The sequence below is a fragment of the Abramis brama genome (assembly GCF_963993115.1).
Source record: "Abramis brama genome assembly, chromosome: 24".
Taxonomy (NCBI): Eukaryota; Metazoa; Chordata; class Actinopteri; order Cypriniformes; family Leuciscidae; genus Abramis; species Abramis brama.
Window position 1 is genome coordinate 12835720 of NC_139986.1, and position 19639 is coordinate 12855358.

At 38.0% G+C, this 19639-nt stretch overlaps 1 protein-coding gene across 6 annotated transcripts in view; it reads right to left on the reverse strand.

The window, feature by feature from the left end:
* Positions 1-19639, reverse strand: part of kiaa1217 (KIAA1217 ortholog) — a 126481-nt gene that overhangs the window by 66109 nt on the left and 40733 nt on the right. The window contains exon 1 of one of the 6 annotated variants that reach the window (XM_084102773.1): positions 10466-10687. The exons of the other annotated variants lie outside the window; for them this stretch is intronic. The gene's annotated coding sequence lies outside the window, so the exon portion shown is untranslated. Of the gene's footprint in view, positions 1-10465; positions 10688-19639 lie in introns of those variants that run through there. 6 annotated transcript variants of the gene reach the window in all.

Below are 19639 nucleotides of genomic sequence, written 5' to 3' on the forward strand. Positions count from 1 at the left end.
AAGAGGAAGACGGGCAGTAAACTTTCATTTGTGGAAAGAGGGGGCGACTGGTGGAGTGCAGGAAAAACATCTGAGGAACAGGCAGTGGTCGGGGTGGAGGACTCACTATGTGTCCCGTCGCTACTTCTATTGTTTACATTTTCCTGAGGCTTTCCCTCTTCCTTCAATTCAAAGCACATTCAGAATATTACATGACCTTAAGACCGAGATGTCGGAAGACCCGTGGACTCACCCAAACCCTGGAGCAAATCTCCAATTGAGCGAAAGTCAAAAGTGATATTTCCAGAAGAGATTTGAAGGGATAATAAATATTCATGTGTGAAAGGTTTTTGTGTTCATGTGTTAGTTTCTCTATTTACTGCATAGCAAAACAAACACTGCAAGCACACTTTTTCTCTTTTAAAGCATCTGTTGTGCTCCTGCTGATCTGCACCAATGTGAATATATAAAGCATTTGCTTCCATCCATTTTAAACTACTGAAGAAGAATAACAAACAGAAAGGAGGAGAGGTGAAGATGCATTTCCACTCAACGCATGCGGCTGTTGCCAGGAAAAGCTCTCAACGTGCAAAATGACAAGTGCAGCATGTGTAAAAGACTGGGGTGGACAAGGGAGAGGTGTGGGAAAGATGTTCTGCCTTATACTGAAACTTTTTCCCATCATCCCTCCTGTCAGAGTCAAATCACAACACATTATAAAACTCTACCTGAATATCTGAAGAACAATAGATGGAAAAGAGAATGGTTTTAGTGTACACAGAAAATGTGTTTACATATTTTTTTCCTTAAATGTCCTAACCACAAAAGCGAGCTATGATTCTACTGCTGATTTGTGGCTGGTTATTGCAACAATTATTTTTCTGCTTAGTTTTATACTTGTTTTTCCTCTCCTGTTATTGTCAGGGTTACACTTCTATTCTGTTTCAGTGAGTTTTGGTTTAGTCCTCCCTGTTTCCGTTTGCCTGTGTTCCTGATCACTAGTTAATTAATCCCACACTTGTTCCGGTTCTACTAATTATCTCCTTGTTTTATATGTAACTGGTCCTACTTGACCTTCTCAGAGTGGGATTCGAACCGGCGTCTCCGGCATGGGAGGCGGGCGCGTTAACAAGGATGCTAAAGACCACTGCCTTTAGCGTCAGTAGCTGGCGTGCCTCTGGAGGCCAGATGTTTACATGCACAGCTCTTACTGGCCTACGTTACACTCACCCCCCTAAACCTCCCTCAAATCCGGGTCACGGCACCAAATGTAACCGGTCCTATTTAACCCGCTTGGAGCGGGATTCGAATTCGGCATGGGAGAAGTGCATGCTTACAAGGATGCTTAAGAGCGCACTCTCTAGCGTCAGTTGCTAGCGCGCCTCTTGAGGCCAGGGGAGTGAGGTTTACAAGCACAGTTCTTACTGGCCTACACTCTAAGTGACCTAAACCTCACTTGAATCCAGGTCACGGCACCAAATGTAACCGGTCCTACTCAACCTGCTCCGAAGGGGATTCAAACCGGCGTCTCCAACATGGGAGGTGGACATGCTAACAAGGACGCTAAAGGCTGCACTCTCTAGCATCAGTCGCTAGCACAACTCTTGCGGCCAGGGGAGTGAAGTTTACACGCACCGCTCTTACTGGCCTACACTCACCCCCCTAAACCTCACTCAAATACGGATCACGGTACCAAATGTAACCGGTCCTACTCAACTGTCTCCGAATGAGATTCGAACCGGTGTCTCTAGCCCGCAGACCGCAGCCTCTAGCGTCAGTTGCTAGCGTGCCTCTTGAGGCCAGGGGAATGAGGTTTACAAGCACAATTCTAACTGGCCAACGTTAGACTCACTTAAACCTCACTCAAATCCAGGTCATGGCACCAAATGTAACCGGCCCTACTCAACCTGCTCCGAGCGGGATTGAAACCGGCATGGGAGGCGGGCACGCTAACAAGGACGCACCCTCTGGCGTCATTCACTAGCACGTCTCGTGAGGCCAGGAGAGTGAAGTTTACACGCACCGCTCTTACTTTAAACATTAAAACTATATTAATTATATTAAAACTTACATATATCAGTATTAAAAAATATGTTATTTTTAACATGTCTAAATAAATGAGCATGAACAATTAAATATTTAACATTCCCCAATATGTATATACAAAATGGACATACAGTACATTAGACCATAAATGAAAATACTTAGAACAAATATTTACAAAAATAAAATTGGTCTAACCGACCAATATATTATCCATCCCTACATTTTCTTGGTCTGCCCATAACTCAAGTCTGTTATATTTCCAGAGGAGGAGGTTTAGTCACTGCATAAACAAACCCAAAGTGGCTTTTTATTTATTCCACTTCATCTAGTTAGACTCACTTATCAGAACATATCAGAGGCTCTGGCACCAAAAGAGAGACCAGAGTTCATGATGATAATAAAGATGATGCTACTTTAAAGTGAATTTGGATTCCTTCTCTGCAGCGTCTCATAGTGATGTTACTGGCCAGATGCATTAATCTATCTATGCATGTCAAGTTTCACCTAGTTCATTCAACTGCCTGCAAACATATTTACGGCCCAGACACATTCCAGTCGCATGAAAACGAATAATTGTGTAACCACAGCCAAATAGGCCTTATGGAAAATCACATCCTTTCTAGCAGCCAGTAAGCTTTTCCAGTGAAATTGCCCTCAACGCAGACATCCAAAATTCATCTGTTGAATTTAGACCAATCCCTGCAGTGCAATTTTGTACATTCATGCTAACAGCTGATTATAAAGCGGAGAAAGATAAGGCGTCATTAGCATATGGTTAGAGCAGATAAATGAGGACAAAAAAGAACGAGAGACAGAGACAAAGTGAGATGACATAAAAGCGTGAAAAAAAGGTCCTGGCTGTTAGCAGTTAGAGGGATTTCATCCATTTTTATTAAGATTAGCCAAGTTTAATACCCAAAGACTCACTAAAGACCAAACATAATTAACCACTCAACACTTACACATTCTCTCTCTCTCTCTCTCTCTCTCTCTCTCTCTCTCACACACACACACACACACACACACGCTTATGTCCAGCTGGGATGAAAAGCACATGGCTGATGAATCTGTAATTATAAGATGAAAGTGGGGACACTCTTAGGGATTATATGAATGTTCCATAAACCCTCAGAAATTATGGAAAAACTTACTTTTTTTCTCATACAGTGTTTCCTTAGAGGAGACAGGGAATGATTTCAGGAACTTTTTTCTGGTATTTATGTAGGTGTTTAAATTAAATTACTAATATATAATATAATATAATATAATATAATATAATATAATATAATATAATATAATATAATATAATATAATATAATACATTTTGGGGTCAGTAAGATTTGTTTTAAAGAAATTAACACTTTTATTCAGCAAGGATGCATTAAATTAAAAGTCACAGTAAAGACATTTATAATGTTACGAAAGGATTTTTACAGCAAGCAAATAAATAAATGCATCACGTATCAACTTCTGTCAACATTGTTAAGAAGAAATAATAAGAAAGGTTTCTTGAGCACCAAATCAGATTTCTGAAGGATCATGTGTCACCGAAGACTAGAGCAATTGCCATCACGGGTATGAAGTACATTTTACAATATATTGAAATAGAAAACAGTCATTTTAAATTGTAATAATATTTCACAATATTTATTTTTTACTGTTTTTTTTTATCAAATAAATGCAGCCTCTTTTTTGAGCAAACACGACTTCTTTCAAAAACATTGGTTGCTACCAAAATTTTCTACCATTATGCTTTTTTATGGATGCCTGCTATGCGGTTGCTAGGGTGTTCTGAGTGGTTGCTAGGTGGTTGCTTACTCAAGTCAGAAGAGCTGATATACGAGTATATATGATATACTAGCCTATAGATATACCATGGATGACTCCTTCAATGTACATCTATGGGATATTTCAGCAAATCCATCATTTGCTAGGCCAAACTCCTGTCCAATCACATAAAAGTAATAGCACACCTCTAACTCAGCAAGACGCATGTTTTGAGGCATCATTCATATCCGTAGCACAAACGGTGCAGGGTGAGTTATGCAAGTTTTCTGTCAAATCTGTCTTGGGCTGCAGTGATACAGTATGAGCCTCAGTGAAATATCCACTGCCTCTCTTTCAGGCAGGCTTGGTGCCATTTGTAGGTGATCTGCTCTTGATTGCCTCAGTGGTTCCCATGGCAATGTGGGTTACAGGCTAATCTGAGGAAAATAGTATAGGCTTCCTCATGCATTACTACCCGCGGGGATGTGATCAGTGCGGAGAGGAGGGCACACGGCTGGTTTCATATAGGTCTCAGAAGATTGTGGTTTGAAGCTTTAAAGAAAATGCTGACTGTATATTTCAATGTGTTAATTCAGTGGTTTTCAAACTTTTTAATGCTTCGTCTTATAAAGACAACTTGTTTCCTAAATTGAAAAAAAAGTGAGGTTATTAATTTGTCATTGTACTAAAGCCAAAATGAATGTAACTGTATATTAGTATTACAATACATTGAATAGAAATTCAAATGTATTTGTATAGCATTTGTCATCATAACTTTATTAATAAAGCAACTACAGAAAATAGTGCCAAGCAAAAAAAAACTTTACTGCAGATGCCTCAGCAACATCTTCCAGGACACATTTTGAAAACTACTGTGTTTATTCAGCTATGATTGCTTAAGATCCTTGATCATGTGTTGCCATTTAGGTACTTATTATTTGTGCTAGTTTCAGTGCTAGTTTCAGGTCTCTCGTATGACCCCACAGTCTCTCCTCTCACATTAAATAGTAACTCGTATCAATATTTAATTCCATGTATTTATTCAACTGCATTGCATCGGGAATCCTAATCATTTATTTTTACATTTATTTTGCGATAATGACCGGCTGTCTGTACATTATCCCATATGCGTTTTTGAAGAAGCAAGATAACGAGCAACCGTAATATTCTTTATATTTATGTGAGCTGTTAAACTGAACAAATAAGCATATAATAACCCCAGTCCCTCAGGATTTGCCTTTAAACTCTCGATATTCTATGTCGCAACAGGGAATTGCGTTTTACTTCACGGGATAATCAATCTCACAGCAAGCGTACAGACAAACCATGGACGACTGATGTAAGATCACCATTCTGGACCATTCAGATCATAAAAGAGCAAAAACAAAGACCATCCATTCATCCAACATTCCCTTCTTTATGTGGCAAACTATAAAAAAGGGCCTTAAAAACCCACACAGGCCAAGCGAGTAAGCAGGTCAGGCTTATGTAAGTTGTGGGTTGCCTTTTTCCTCACCACACTGTGAGGTAATAGCAGTGGTGAGCTGTCACTTTACCGCCTTCGTCAAGAGAGAGAAAAACATTTAAAGAGAAATCGGAATTTAGTTTAAAGGGTTAGTTCACCCAAAAATTAAAATTCTGTCAGTAATTACTCACCCTCATGTTGTTCCAACCATGTAAGTCTTTCGTTCATCTTCGGATCACAAATTAAGATATTTTTGATGAAATCTGAGAGCTTTCTCACTCCTCCATAGGCTTTCAGAGGGACCCAAACTCGCCGGCCCAGAATAGTTATTAAAAACATCGTTAAAATAGTCCAAGTGACTACAGTGGCTCTACATTAAGTTTATCATGCGACGACAATACGTTTTGTGTGGAAAAACAACAAAAATAAAGACTTTATCCAACTATTAGTGTTCTTCAATGTGGGCCTCTGACGAGAGTTCACGGGAGCGCCAGGACGCATGCGCGAGAACTGAGATTGTTACTTGTTACTGGCTGCTCACTCCTTGGGAGTTTTACCGCCATCTACTGTACAAGATGACGTCCCGACATTGCCGGAAGCGCAAAACGGTCTGTTTATAAGCAGAGGAAGACGCGCTCTGTATGTAAGCTATTGAATTTGACACTTATTGTGATTTAGGTCTCGATGATGTCGGGACGTCATCTTGTACAGTAGATGGCGGTAATACTCCCAAGGAGTGAGCAGCCAGTAACAAGTAGGAGTAGAAGAAGGACGCCGTAATCTCAGTTCTCGCGCATGCGTCCTGGCGTTCCCGTGAACTCTCATCAGAGGCCCACATAGAAGAACACTAATAGTTGGATAAAGTCGTTATTTTTGTTGTTTTTCCGCACAGAAAGTATTGTCGTCGCATGATAAACTTAATGTAGAGCCACTGTAGTCACTTGGACTATTTTAACGATGTTTTTAATAACTATTCTGGGCCGGCGAGTTTGGGTCCCTCTGAAAGCCTATGGAGGAGTGAGAAAGCTGTCAGATTTCATCAAAAATATCTTAATTTGTGATCCGAAGATGAACGAAAGACTTACATGGTTGGACCAACATGAGGGAGAGTAATTACTGACAGAATTTTCATTTTTGGGTGAACTAACCCTTTAAGTATGTAATATTTTCAACAAAGTCTCAATGGAAAAACATGATTACAGGGGCAGATTTTCAATTAATAAAGACTTACTTTCATGTGATTCCTTCCACAATACTATGTTATGACCTCAAAACAATTTTATCACAGTAACTGATTTGTAAACTAAAAACTTTTGACATTTGCATCACATAACCAGCTCCATATGAATGGCTTTTCTGACATAGTAAACTTGCTTTTGTAGCTCACCTGGTACAGCATTGCACCTTGTGATGCGAATCACTTGAGTCATGACAAAAGAGCTCAAAGACTTTTAGAAAAAATCTAAAATGCCATGGTTGCTTCAGCAAATGTGTTTTTATCTCACATTTGCTTTTGTTAACACTATCGGTTAGGTTTAGGGTTGGGTTTACTGTAGGTAGTAGGCTACATTAATTTCAAATGTAATAGTACTTATACAGAGACAGACAGAAGTTTTGTAGGACAAGCCATTTGTAGGTTGACTCTACTAAAAAAAGTACAAACAGATGCAGCACCAAAACATTGCTATTTGTTTGAGCATTCCAACCTGCCCAGCATAGCAACAGTTTGACCAGTTGGGTGATTTTTGGGCGTGACTATATTTTAGTTCAACCAATGAGGAGCGTTTGGAAAACCTGTGTGAAATCAATTAGTATTTTTGCAATTTTGTTTTGAAATGCTGGTGATACTGAAACTATATATTTCAGCTTCAAGATCAGAGAGTTAAAAATATGGCTTTCTGAATCAAAAATGGGGTGAAAAAAGTATATACGTGGGAATACAAATAGGAATTCAATTCTTGAAGCGTAACTTGTGGAGTAGCTGATCACTATCGCAATCAAGCTAGCCTCTTCTAAACACTACGGCCTGGTTTCACAGACAGGGCTTAGGTTAAGTCGGGATTATGCCTTAGTTCAATTAGGACTTTTAAGTAGCTTTTTTAAATGTGCCTTAGAAAAAAACTTGAGACAAAACAATGGCGCTGATATATTTTAAAATTTGTCAGTGCAAGTTGCTTTCAGTTAAGACAAATCAAACATGCATTTTAGTCTGGGACTAGGCTTAAGCAGTACAAATTCTGGAAAGACTTTATTTACCCCTAGATGTGTTTATTAAAGTCTAAACACTTGCAGGGTTTTGATCAAAGGGAAAAAGATTTCTCTTTTTACTGTCCGATTAGAAAGTACTTTCCCATTTTGAAGGAGAGCAGGATTAGATAAGTGTTGAAGAACCTTTGAGGAAGTTTGTTAAATGAGGGCGATTCAATTAGCGATTAGTTTGTATCTCTCAGCCAGGCTTGTGTAAAAGGGGCATGTGCTCTCAGACAGGATTAATATTTAATGGAGAACGGATGAATAAAGACTCCTCTGAGATGGTGCTACAGGTGCAATCGTTCAGAGCTCAAGAACAGAGGAAGCACGCTGGTATCGTATGCCGAATCTAAGAGCAAATAAGCACTGGGAGTAAAAGGTTAAGTCCATCTCAATTGAGGCAGCTGTTTCATCTGGCTCTCGCAGATGGTTCAGTAATTTTCACCATGACATCACCTTCTTGCCTCTTATTTTCTTATTCTCAAAGATTGCTGAATATTGTGAGGGTGGGCACAGACAGTGAGAGGCCTTCCTGGAAGGAATGGAAAATAACATTTTTAGATTGTGCCAGCACACATGACTAGAATGTTGCAGGCCAATTAATACAATTAGTGTTGGCATCACTGTGGCATGTTTTCCTGGTATTAGTTTCAGTTGACAGCCTGATACAAAATTGGTTCTCAAAAAAAAAGTAAGAGTTGGCAAAATTCACAATTTCTAATCTGTCTGGCTGTCCACTGGGCTTTTTGGAGTCTAGATGTATTTATCAGTCCATAAAAGTTTACCAGGCTACTACAATTGCTCCATTCACATCCAAGCTGCCAATTTAATTTATGTGAAACACTGCAGCCAAAAAGTAACATTTCCATCCCATGTGTTCAAGACAACAAAACCAGGGTAATAGATGCAAATTATTCAGTCACATGACTTTTATTAAATGTGTTTCCATTTTAGTTTATGTGCAGGTTTTCTAACTGAATAACACGTTCATCCATCTCAAGCAGGCATATGTGTTTTTTAAGCATATTTTGGTCATTTTATTGACATGTTGGTGTTTCTGTATTATACTTTATATGTGTTATCCCACAATTTACATAAAAATATATGGATGGAAACTCAGATATTGAGTTCTTCCTTGTCCAGAGATGACTGTATCAGTCTCTGCATCAGTCTATTATTGTTGTAGTACTTTGATAACAGATTTACCCTACACATCACATTAAAAACACAAACTATTACATGTTGATCAGACAGCTGGACGTGTGCTGTGATTCTTGGCCAGAATATGCTGCATACTGATAGTCTGGCTTGTATGATATGGCACGTTCAGTCTCCAGGGCCTCAGGCTCCAGACTCACAGCACTATTGAAAAGACCAGACCTGCAAGGCATCTATAGCTAGACCAGCAGCAAGCAATAATAAACCTGCTGGAGATCGTATTTTGAGGAGGGAACTTCATCAGCTCCCTGCTAGGACAATACGATCCCATAATAATCACCTAGTGGACCCACAAATCAACACCCGGATGCATTTAAAAATCTGAAGGTAGAACTTATCCTTTTGGCACTAAAGGTAATTATTGACTATATTGTCACCAAAATACTAGTCATAAAAGCAACTGAACTTGACCATAATGATAAGTTATACCACATTAGAACAAGATAGCTGGGTTGGAAAATACAAAACGAAATCAAGAATACAAAATGTAATGACCTTCAAGTGAAGTGAGCAGAAGAACATTTTCTAGTTGAGTACTTGCTTTAGCAGGCTGTTGAAAGGACATGAAAACTCAGAAGTGCCAAATAAGTAACATCCTCTGCCCAACAGTTAAGAGTCTATTACACTGGGCTCATTTCCTGGCTTCTGAATCCTGAGACACACACACACACACACATGCTCGAACACAAATCCAGAAGCTTCCTCATCATAAAACTCAAGCTCCAGCTATCAGCACTACTGAATTGTCCTGAAATTTATATCCAGCATCTCTGGATAAACAACCATGAGAGAAAAGCTTTGATATTCCTTCCAGACACGCATGGGATGCGGCCCAAGACCTCCAGATGCAAATCTACTTAAACAGCGTAAAGGGAGAAACTTGGAAAAGTTGTCACAACCCAGAGGAATTCTGGTTGCCGACATAACTCTGAAACCAATGAAAAGGAGTTCAGATTTTACTTGATTAAATAAAGTCACCGGCATCTGAATAATTCGCAACTGACAGGCATGGAACTCATGAGATAAAGGCATAAAACATGCTTACAAATCTACAGAAAGACTTTTAAATAATCATTAAGGCCAATGATGGGTTACAATGGAACGCCAACAGTGGTAAGAGGGAATTCTCAAAAGGAATGCGTTGTCACAAACAATGTGTTTGTATATTTATGTGCATGCTGTATATCACAGTTCTGTGGTTGCACAATGATAGATAGAGCTCTCAATGACAGATGAGACATTACTTTCCAAGTAAACATAAAAACCGCAATATTGCCATGTTTGGTCAAAGCTAAACTTTCCTTTCTGAAGGATAAAGTATTGAAGGCACATAAAAGAAGTTTCACACCTAAACAAAGTTTTATTATGTCCAAGAATGATCTACAAAAGGACTTGATCATGATGGCAAACTACCATGACGCATGTCAAATGTTTCAGAGCCCCTCAACATGCCTCCACATCATTCCCTTAAATAACAATATAACATGAGAAACATTGTAGACTATCAAATGGAACAAATAAACGCAAGGGGAGGAAGACTATAAACTTGCTGAATTGTAAAAGTAATAAATATGGCACTAAAGATGCAGAGGTCTGGCTGTGGAGTTGGCATTTGAGTTTTAATTGCACTCTGTCTCAGTAAAAAAAGTTTTTTAATGTGCTACAGAGGAGACATTTCTAATATCCCTTTACAGCTCTTTAAGTATGGAAAAAGAGAAATAGAGAGGTTGTGTTACTCACCCTATTTGCCCTGTTCAGGATCATACATCCAAACAACACCCGAAGCGTGAACAAGGGAGCAAATGAGACCGACTCTGCTTGCTACTGCTCTGGTGGCAGCAGGGAAACTTTTTTTCTTGTTGTAGGGTTGCTCAAACTCTCTCTCTCTCTCTCTCTTTCTCTGACCCTCCAAACCCTCCAACTCTCTCTCTCTTGCTGACACTTCCTTTGCTGTCCCTTTACACCAACTCAAATCACTCCCCCAGATTCAACCAAGGAGCATTGTTTAGACAGGACGTGTTGTGTGAGCATGTGTGTGTTTTCGATTGTGCGTTGCGATGAATGCCGTTTTTGTAACTCTCTTGGCACTCCCTTGAGCTTGGATCACCTCATTGCAAGAAGAAAAAAGGGGAATGAAGAACTCAGAGAAGAAAAGAAAAGAGGTGTGTGAAAGAGAGAAAGAAAGAGCCACTGATGAAGAGTGGAGAGAGAGAGAGAGAGAGTGAAAATCTCTTAAGCTAAAACAAAACATGTGGAGGACTTCCTGCAATGGAGCCCCCTGCGACACAAACTCGAGGGCCATGTGTGTACGCGTCTGTGAATTTAGAGCTTCCTCTCAAAATCCCTGTTTGCTGTTAGAATCAAAGCCAGATTTTAGTCTTGAGTCATCACAACAGAACATCTCCAAAACACACAACAGATCTGTCCTAAAACCTACTGAGATTTGCACACTGCCTACATAGGGAGCTGTTTTCTAAGACAGCATCCTAACTGTTATGTAACATCATAAGTGATCTGGATCGCTCTACATAGGTGGCATCTCAGTGTGCTGCACAAATAGCATAAGAGGCATGACCTGCAATTGATTTCAGTAGTTTTCTGTTAACGTGTTGCTAAGTAAGCACAATAGTGATGCACTCGAAATGTTGGCAAATGAACATATTCGGTCTGAAACTACAATTTTTGACCAAAATACCCATATACTACTAACCCATTAACATATTTACTGATATATCGCTTGAAACTTGCTGATATAAATATTAGAATTAAACTTAATTTGGAGTACTTCTTTAATGCACAATGCACATTTCTTAATATTAAGCCTAAAACGTGTTTTGATATCACTATTAGTAAGGATAGAATGGTCACTGTATAATATCAGTCTTTAAATGCAAGATATTTAAAGTGTATCTAAAGTATACTTGCAATAGTTCCATTTGAGCACAATCAAATATACTTAAGTATATCTTTATTTGGACCTCAGCACTATTTCCGGATGACTAAAGTGAATTAATTACAAAATCAGTTGTTCCAATTTAGCAGCTAAGTATATCAATTTAGTATACCAAAAGTACAATTGTAGGCTGCAGAATGGCACAGATTTTCTGCAACTATTGTGGACTCGTCCAGACTGCAAATCGGGGCGAAAATCTGAACAAAAGTTTAGTGTGGTGTTTTCCAGCCTTTAGTCACTGGCAGACGTAACGAAAGAGGGGAGGAGTGAAGAGGGATGATAGGAGGATGGTAAATAGTGGAAAAGACATAACTGTCCTTGGTTATCAGCAAAAATTACAATACTCAGGAGACGCTGACTCACAGAACCCTGCCCCAAACACTCACTCACATGCTAAAACAAACACACACACACACACACACACGCACGGATACAGTCATGTGGATGTCAAGAGACGCTTGTATACGCTTGTGTACTTCTGCAAACACAACACACACAATGAGTGTTTCGTGAGCTACAGTAAAAACATTAAATAAAATAATAAAATGTAATTAAAAATAAAGAAAATAAAATAAATCAGTTTTTCCAGTCTGACCCACTCCAGACACACACACCCAACATACATACATACATACCCCATAATTTCTTACAGTTCTTTTCTGTCCAGAATAAACCATGGGATGTCATGATATATGAATATGCTAGAGGGTTTAGAAGCACAAACGGTCAGCAAGGTTAGATGAATCAGTATCTACTGATAAAAACAAATGTGTAAATGTGCAGCAATGATAACAGCTAAGGGCACATCCTGATTTTGCTGAGTAGATGCGTTCCTGAGTCAACATATTTTGTTGATCTTGGAACAGCATTCCTGTCCAAAAATGTAATACTAACCCTATATCTACCCCTAAACCTAAGCCATGAGCCATCCCTAAAATCAGATGGAAATGATAACACTGATGTTGAAGCACTTAACCCTGGTTGTAAGCCTAAACTTGACATAAACTTTAAACTTGTTCCTCAAATCTGATTGGTTGATTGGAATGTTGTTCCAGGATCAACTAAGATGTTATTCTAGGAACATGTTGCTGCTAATATACAGCTAATATACCTCTCACACTCTCACCCACCTTACTTCACATCATCATGCATAAAACACACCTCACGCTAGAGAGAGAACTCAGCTATAAATACTCCAATCCCAGCGAACTTGGAAAAATATTAGCTTTGTAGCTGAAGGTTGTTTCTATGGTACTCAAGAACATGTACTTGCAGAGAGCTGTCTAAGAACAAGAATTAGACAATATGTTTCATTATTTGTATTCTATTGGTGATCTGACAGTCTATATGTGGAGGAACACAATATGTATGAATCCAGAGGCATACTTTTTATTATTATTGCTTTAATAGTTAATATTAGTATTAATTAATTGATTAATTAATTAATTAATTAGTATTAAAACATTTAATTGAGTGCATTGCCTGGCTTATAATAAAAATACAGTATCATATTAATGTATTTAAATAATGAGCTGTTAAATCGTACAAATACACACTACAGTTCAAAAGTTTGGGGCTGGTAAGTAAAAAAAAAAAAAAAAAAAAATGCTCAGATTTTTATGTGATAAAAATACAGGAACTGTTTTGTATTTTTTTTTTTTAAATGATTGATTCCTGTGCAGTTATGGCTGAATTTTCAGCAGCCATTATTCCAGTCTTCAGAGTCACATGATCCTTCAGAAATCATTTGAAAAGAGCATTTATTTGAAACAGAAATCTTTGCAACAATGTCTTAAATGTCACTTTTGATAAATTTGATCTTCTGTCCCCAATATGTGTGCAAGGGAGTGAGGTGAAACACAACATATAGAGCATTATGAAAGACTGTGAAAGAGATAAAGAAATGATAAAGAAAAAGGAGTGAAGAGATTTAAGTTTATTTATACAACGGGGCTGTTGAGTGCTTGAATCTGATTGGTTGACGAACATTGGCGTGCAATTATTTTCAGCGGAACGCACAGCTAAAGTTGTTCCAGGCATGTCCATATCACTTTGCCAAATTATTTCAGTTATTTCAAAGTTCCTGACCAAGGAACCAAGCAAACTGACTAAGCAAATAAATATAGAAAACAATAGGGTAAAAACAACAAATTATTTGTTTTATTGTTTTTTTTTTGCCACAAAATTATTTTATATTGCATACGGAAAGCACATACTCTCTTTCTCCCGCTTTCTCACGCACTCAAACGCACACACACATACAGTACGGACACACACTTGCACAGAAACATGCTTTATCAGTAAAATAGTTTAGCAACTTAAAAGCTACATGACATTTCTCACTAGCGAGGTAATAACGGCGCTGTTCTTGAAGCAGATAAACTTACAGTTACTAGCTCTGAAATGACATTTTGGAATTAGCAATGGAGGCTTGGGATTAGATGTTTAAGAAATTAGTAATTAGAGCGTTTTAAGGACAAAAACCTGACAAATTTCTTGAAATACAACATCTGAACACTGTCTTGAGGTGTGGTAACCATAGTTTAAGTGGAATAATTGACTCTGGTCAGTTGAATCATTAGAAAATAATACACACCCGAGGTGTAACGGCCACTCCGGTTCGCGTCATGGCAGCATTAGCACCTCGGATGTGCATTATTTTCTAATAATTCAACGGCCCGTCGTCCATTAATTCTTACTTAATATACAGCCATACTTTAAATCAGTAAAAGTATCCGAACACCCAAGGAAACAGAGGCGAACCAGCATGTGATGTGAGGACTGTTCAAAGTTGCACTAAACGCCATGTTAAAATACTTACATCGATCTTAGTCACATGCAAACAAATTTAGATGAACTGCAGTGATTATTTCCAACATTCCCAAGCCACTGAGCATGCTGTAAAATAAAAAAAATGTTTGCAGGCTACAAAAGTTCATGAGCTCACAGGAAAAGAGAAACAAAAAACACAGACAATGACAGCTTTTCAAATGATGAGATATGATCGCAGGTCCAGGAAGGCCTCAGATTAACCATAACTCTGCAATTTTGAGTTTTTCCTTTAATTATGCTCAACATTCCATGATCCTCTGTCTCTCGGTGAGCCTGAAGGAATTCAGAGTCAGATGAGATGAGATGATTGGTCTGGCTGTCTGACTGATGATATCATAATGGCTGAACTCATTCTATTTCCTGAGTCTGATTATGAGGACATTTATCAAATTATAATATGCACAGAGGCAGTTACTTGCTTGTGAACCTAAAATGAGAAACTAACTCATCTCTGCTCTGCACACACACTAGACAATAGCAGACAAGTAGGAGCCGTTATAATCAGTGACTTTTATACAAATTAGCATTTTTTATGGACATCATGTGCCTGATGTGAATGTGTGATAAAGGAGAAGGTTCATCATGTGTGAATTTTCTTTAACACATACACACACACACACATTAAGTTTCCATGTTTTATTGGGACTTTCCATAGACATAATGATTTTTATACTGTAAATTATGTTTTTCAAAAAAACATAATTTATTGTGATTCATAAGCTCCTCATGGAAATTAAAAATGTCCCCACAAGGACAAGGACTCCCACAATAATTCTGACATCGTAATAAGACGAAGATGGGGGAAAAACAGGTAGGCTAGTAAAAGAAATGCTCTGAAGAAAGGTAAGAAAATTTGGAGTCAATAGAGAGACGCATCCATTGAAAAGTTTGGAGTCAGTAAGGTTTTACAATGTTCTAATATATTTCTATTTAAAATAAATGCTAGTATTTAAAACTTTCTATTCATCAAAGAGTCCTGAAAAAACTACATCATGGTTTCCACAAAAAAATATTAAGCATGCACAACTAGGGTTGGAAATCGAAAATCAATTCAGAAATCAGATACTTGTTATAAAATTTAAATTTTGATTCCCTTATCGATTTCTTTGTGTGCATTTTAATATGACTTTAAACCATTCAAGCGCAATAAGACCCGCTCGCTGTTTTTTGCATCCAAAGCGTGCACACAGAAAAAGTTATTTTAATGTGATTTCAAACCCTTTAAGCGCAAGAAGACTCGCACGCTGTTTTCTGTACAGAAATGTGTATGTAACTACTTATGTAACTATATTTGTAATGTATATTTTATTTATAAAGTGCAGCGTTATTTTACATTTGATTGTTTTCAGATTTCCTGAATGCTCCCATAATGTTGCCAAACAATTTAGTTTTTTCTGAGGAACACAAATCAACAAGCAACAAAAAGCCACAAGTTTGTTTCTATGAAGATAATAATGCATTTTAAAGCATAATAAGATGACTTCTAAAAGCTGACCAGAAAAATGACTGACTCATAGTTTAATAAACACACAGCCAAAAGAAATCTGCCCTATAGGCTAAGTATGCTTAATTACCTAATGGCATGAACAAGACACACACACACACACACACACACACACACGCACAGTCAAGCCAGTCCAGCAGAACAATATCTGTCTCAACAAGTAAAGATTCCTCATCCGATCATCCAAACACACATCTTTCAGTACCTTTTATGGAGACAGTTGTTGATGTTTCAGTCACTGGCTCAATAGATGTTGGAGAGCTTTAGACGGGCACATGCTGATTTACAGAATATTTCTTATGACGTATATCGTCTCTGCTTGGTTCTCCAGTAAATCAAAGTGCCGTGCAACTGCGTCCAAAAAAATAACCCTCAAGCAAGGCATGAAATTTGCCAATCACCATCAGGTACCATCTTAAAACCATTATAATCATCATTATACGCACTGTGCTGACATCGCATCATCTTTCAACAGGTGCTTGACAGCACATCCCTTGTGAAAAAAAGAAGTGACCTCAATTTCATTGAATGTGCACTAGTAGTGTACTTAAAATCCTAAAAGTATATTTTAGAAAAATAAGTAAATAAATACTTACAGAAAATATAACATTAATAAAATTAAAGGCCACTTAAAGTCCCCCTGTGGCAAAAATCAAGCTTTTATTGTTGTTTATATGTCTATGTGGTGTTTTTAATATGCTTTAAGATAAACCATGTGCAAATTCACAACAGCATTGCTGAGTATTTTCTCTTTAAAAACTGCAGTGAACCAAAGACAGTCTCAAAAAACGCGGTTTGAAATCGCTGGTGTTTCTGACGTCACAAGCTACCTTGTAACCAATCACGTCAACACGTGATCGCCAACGAGTGGATCTCTGAGCTGGTGAGAGTGAGTGGAGGCGGTGCTATTTGCATATTCATAGAACCACATATACTAAATGAGGAAAAAAAATGAAATCTGCATTTTGGTGATCAAAGATGAGTTTTAAGGGATACAATTATTTACTACAGGGGGACTTAAAGAGTACTTAAATACAGAAACTTATAAATTGAAACTAGGGCTGGGACAATAAATCGATGCATCATGAATCGTGAAATGATTCTGGATCGATTCTGAGATTTTCCGAACGAATCTCGAATCGATTCAGAGCTTATTTTTTAACAGCAGATGGCACTGCGTGCTTTAGAAACAGCCGTACTCTTTTGGCTTCCAATGCCTTACACACACCACTTGAACCTTCTATTAAATAATCATTCATAAAGTTTGAAAAGGTTGAAGCGAATTACAAGGGTGTTTGCATTGGGGTGTTTACATTAATCACGTGTCATAAAAGCATTCTGAGGTGCAAATACATTCTCAAGGTGAGTCCCAATTCGCGTACTTGTGCACTATTCTATGCTGTTTTGTAGTATAAATAGTGTAGTAGTGTGTTCACACTGAAAATTCCCAAAAAAAGTGCACTTTAAATACCCGAATTATGCACTTACCAGTTAAAAACTAGCCTAGAGCGCCATCTGCTGTTAAAAACTAAGCTCAGAATCGATTTCGAGAGAGAATGGCGATGCATTCGGAAAATATTGGAATCGATCCACGAATCGCGATGAATCGATTTATTGTCCCAGCCCTAATAGAAACTAAGGGGTTCCCATCATGGCATAATTTTATGGATTTAGTTTTAATTAATTAATTTAGTTTTTAATTTTAATTACATTTTACGATTTAAACAGAAAATAGCCAGAATAAACAGAAATAAGGGTTTGGTATGTTGCTGTGTTGCTGGACACTGGTGCAGTTTTTGTTTTATGAAAAAGCTTATTCACTAAAACCGTTAAATATGCTATAAGCAATTTCAAACGTAATTTTGTTAACTTCAGTGAAACACCCACTGCAACTCCAACTGACAGCTGTAGCCTATTGATCAGCATGAGTGAAGTGAAATATAAGGCTTTTGTCACTTTTCTATTTAGTATGCATGGTACGATGTGTGATATGTTCATATGTGTTATATGATTTAGAATGAGCAAAAAGAGTATAGATAATAGAGAAAATTATTAGGGAAAGAAAGAGAGAATGGGATTGGGGCACAACAGAAACAGGATTCAAACCTAATCTCCCACATGAGCACCAGGGCTCAATGCGTCTGGTGCGAAACCAATAAGCCACATCTACAGCAAGACCTGCTTTATTTATTGAAATTCCTTAAAATAGAGAAGAGCAGCCTACAATGTTTTAATAAACTCGAAGGAAACTCTGAATCTTTTTCATTGCTGTTAAAATTCAAAGCATGTATACAGTGCTTTGCCTCTCACCTTTAAAACCTCTTCCCTTTTCTCACTTCATTTCCTCTTGTTTCTATTTCACTGGTCTCTCTTGTATCAGGTGCTTGTCTACCCATTAGATGCTGCATCAGAATGGAGCGAACAGAGAAGAAAAAAGAGGAAAAGAAAGAGTGTGCGCACACAACCTACACTCGGTGCCAACATTTCAGGAAATCCCTTCATCTTTTCATCCTTGCTTAACCAGACTTTTCTTGAAACAAGGAGTCTCTTTAGGAGACGGTGTTCATTATGTTTGTGTGTGTGTGTGTCTGTGTGTATGTAACCCTCTTGGCTGACCCTAATAAGCAACCACACACAGCTTGCTGAATAGACTTCAAACAGAGACGCTACTTTTAATCAGCACTGTGAAAACCAGAGCACAACCTGTTCAGAGAGAAGAGGGCATGGGATGGAGGGGAAAAAAGAAGAAGAGGTGAGAGACAGAGAGACAGAGAGCTAGAGAGAGACAAACAAGAAAAATGGCAACCTGAAACAAACGGCGTGAGCGGAGAGGCGAACCAAAAGGGAAAGACAGAAGAAACAGCAACAGAACAAAAAGAAGACGACAAGCGCTGGAGGAATGTGAGGGATAGTCCATCCTTTGCACCAGTTTACGATTAAAAAGATATGATTTTCTGTCAGTGCTGCATGTGTGGGGCTCAAACCTGTCAGAGCTTATAGTCTCACAAGGCCTCTGTGGAAACTGGGGCAGAAAACACTAGATCTCCAATTAAACTTCTGCAAATAAGAAGTTGCAGTGGCCCCATAAAGTATTTGGAGAATTCAGCTACACTTTGAATGTCATTGCATTGCAGAGACATTAAATAAACATTGCATAAACAATCCTTTCAAGCAAAACATTTCACAAAAAGTTTAAGTGTGGCTTATTTACTAACCAGGCAGCACTGTTATTATGTCATCTTTAGTAAATCTCAAAATGAATATCCATTTTTCATACTGTACATTATGTTTATGTGATGGCTACATTTAGTTAAACAATGGCTGCTTTTATTTTACATTTATTTTGGCAAAATAGTAAAAAATATCGACCATTTGTCATCAACCATGACATGAAAGTAAATAATTATCAGCTTATGCATCCCTACCAGATATATCAGAGAGACGTCTTGGTCACTTTAACTTATTGTAAACTTATTGTTCGCCGCTAGGGGTCGCTAAACTCTTTACAATAACAAAGGCGTAGTTTGATGACGCAACATTTGCTAAGAATTATGGATCTTGTCGTCAACATCAAGCCGACCGTTCTAATAATGTTTATGGATGACTGAATACATCGATGTTTTTA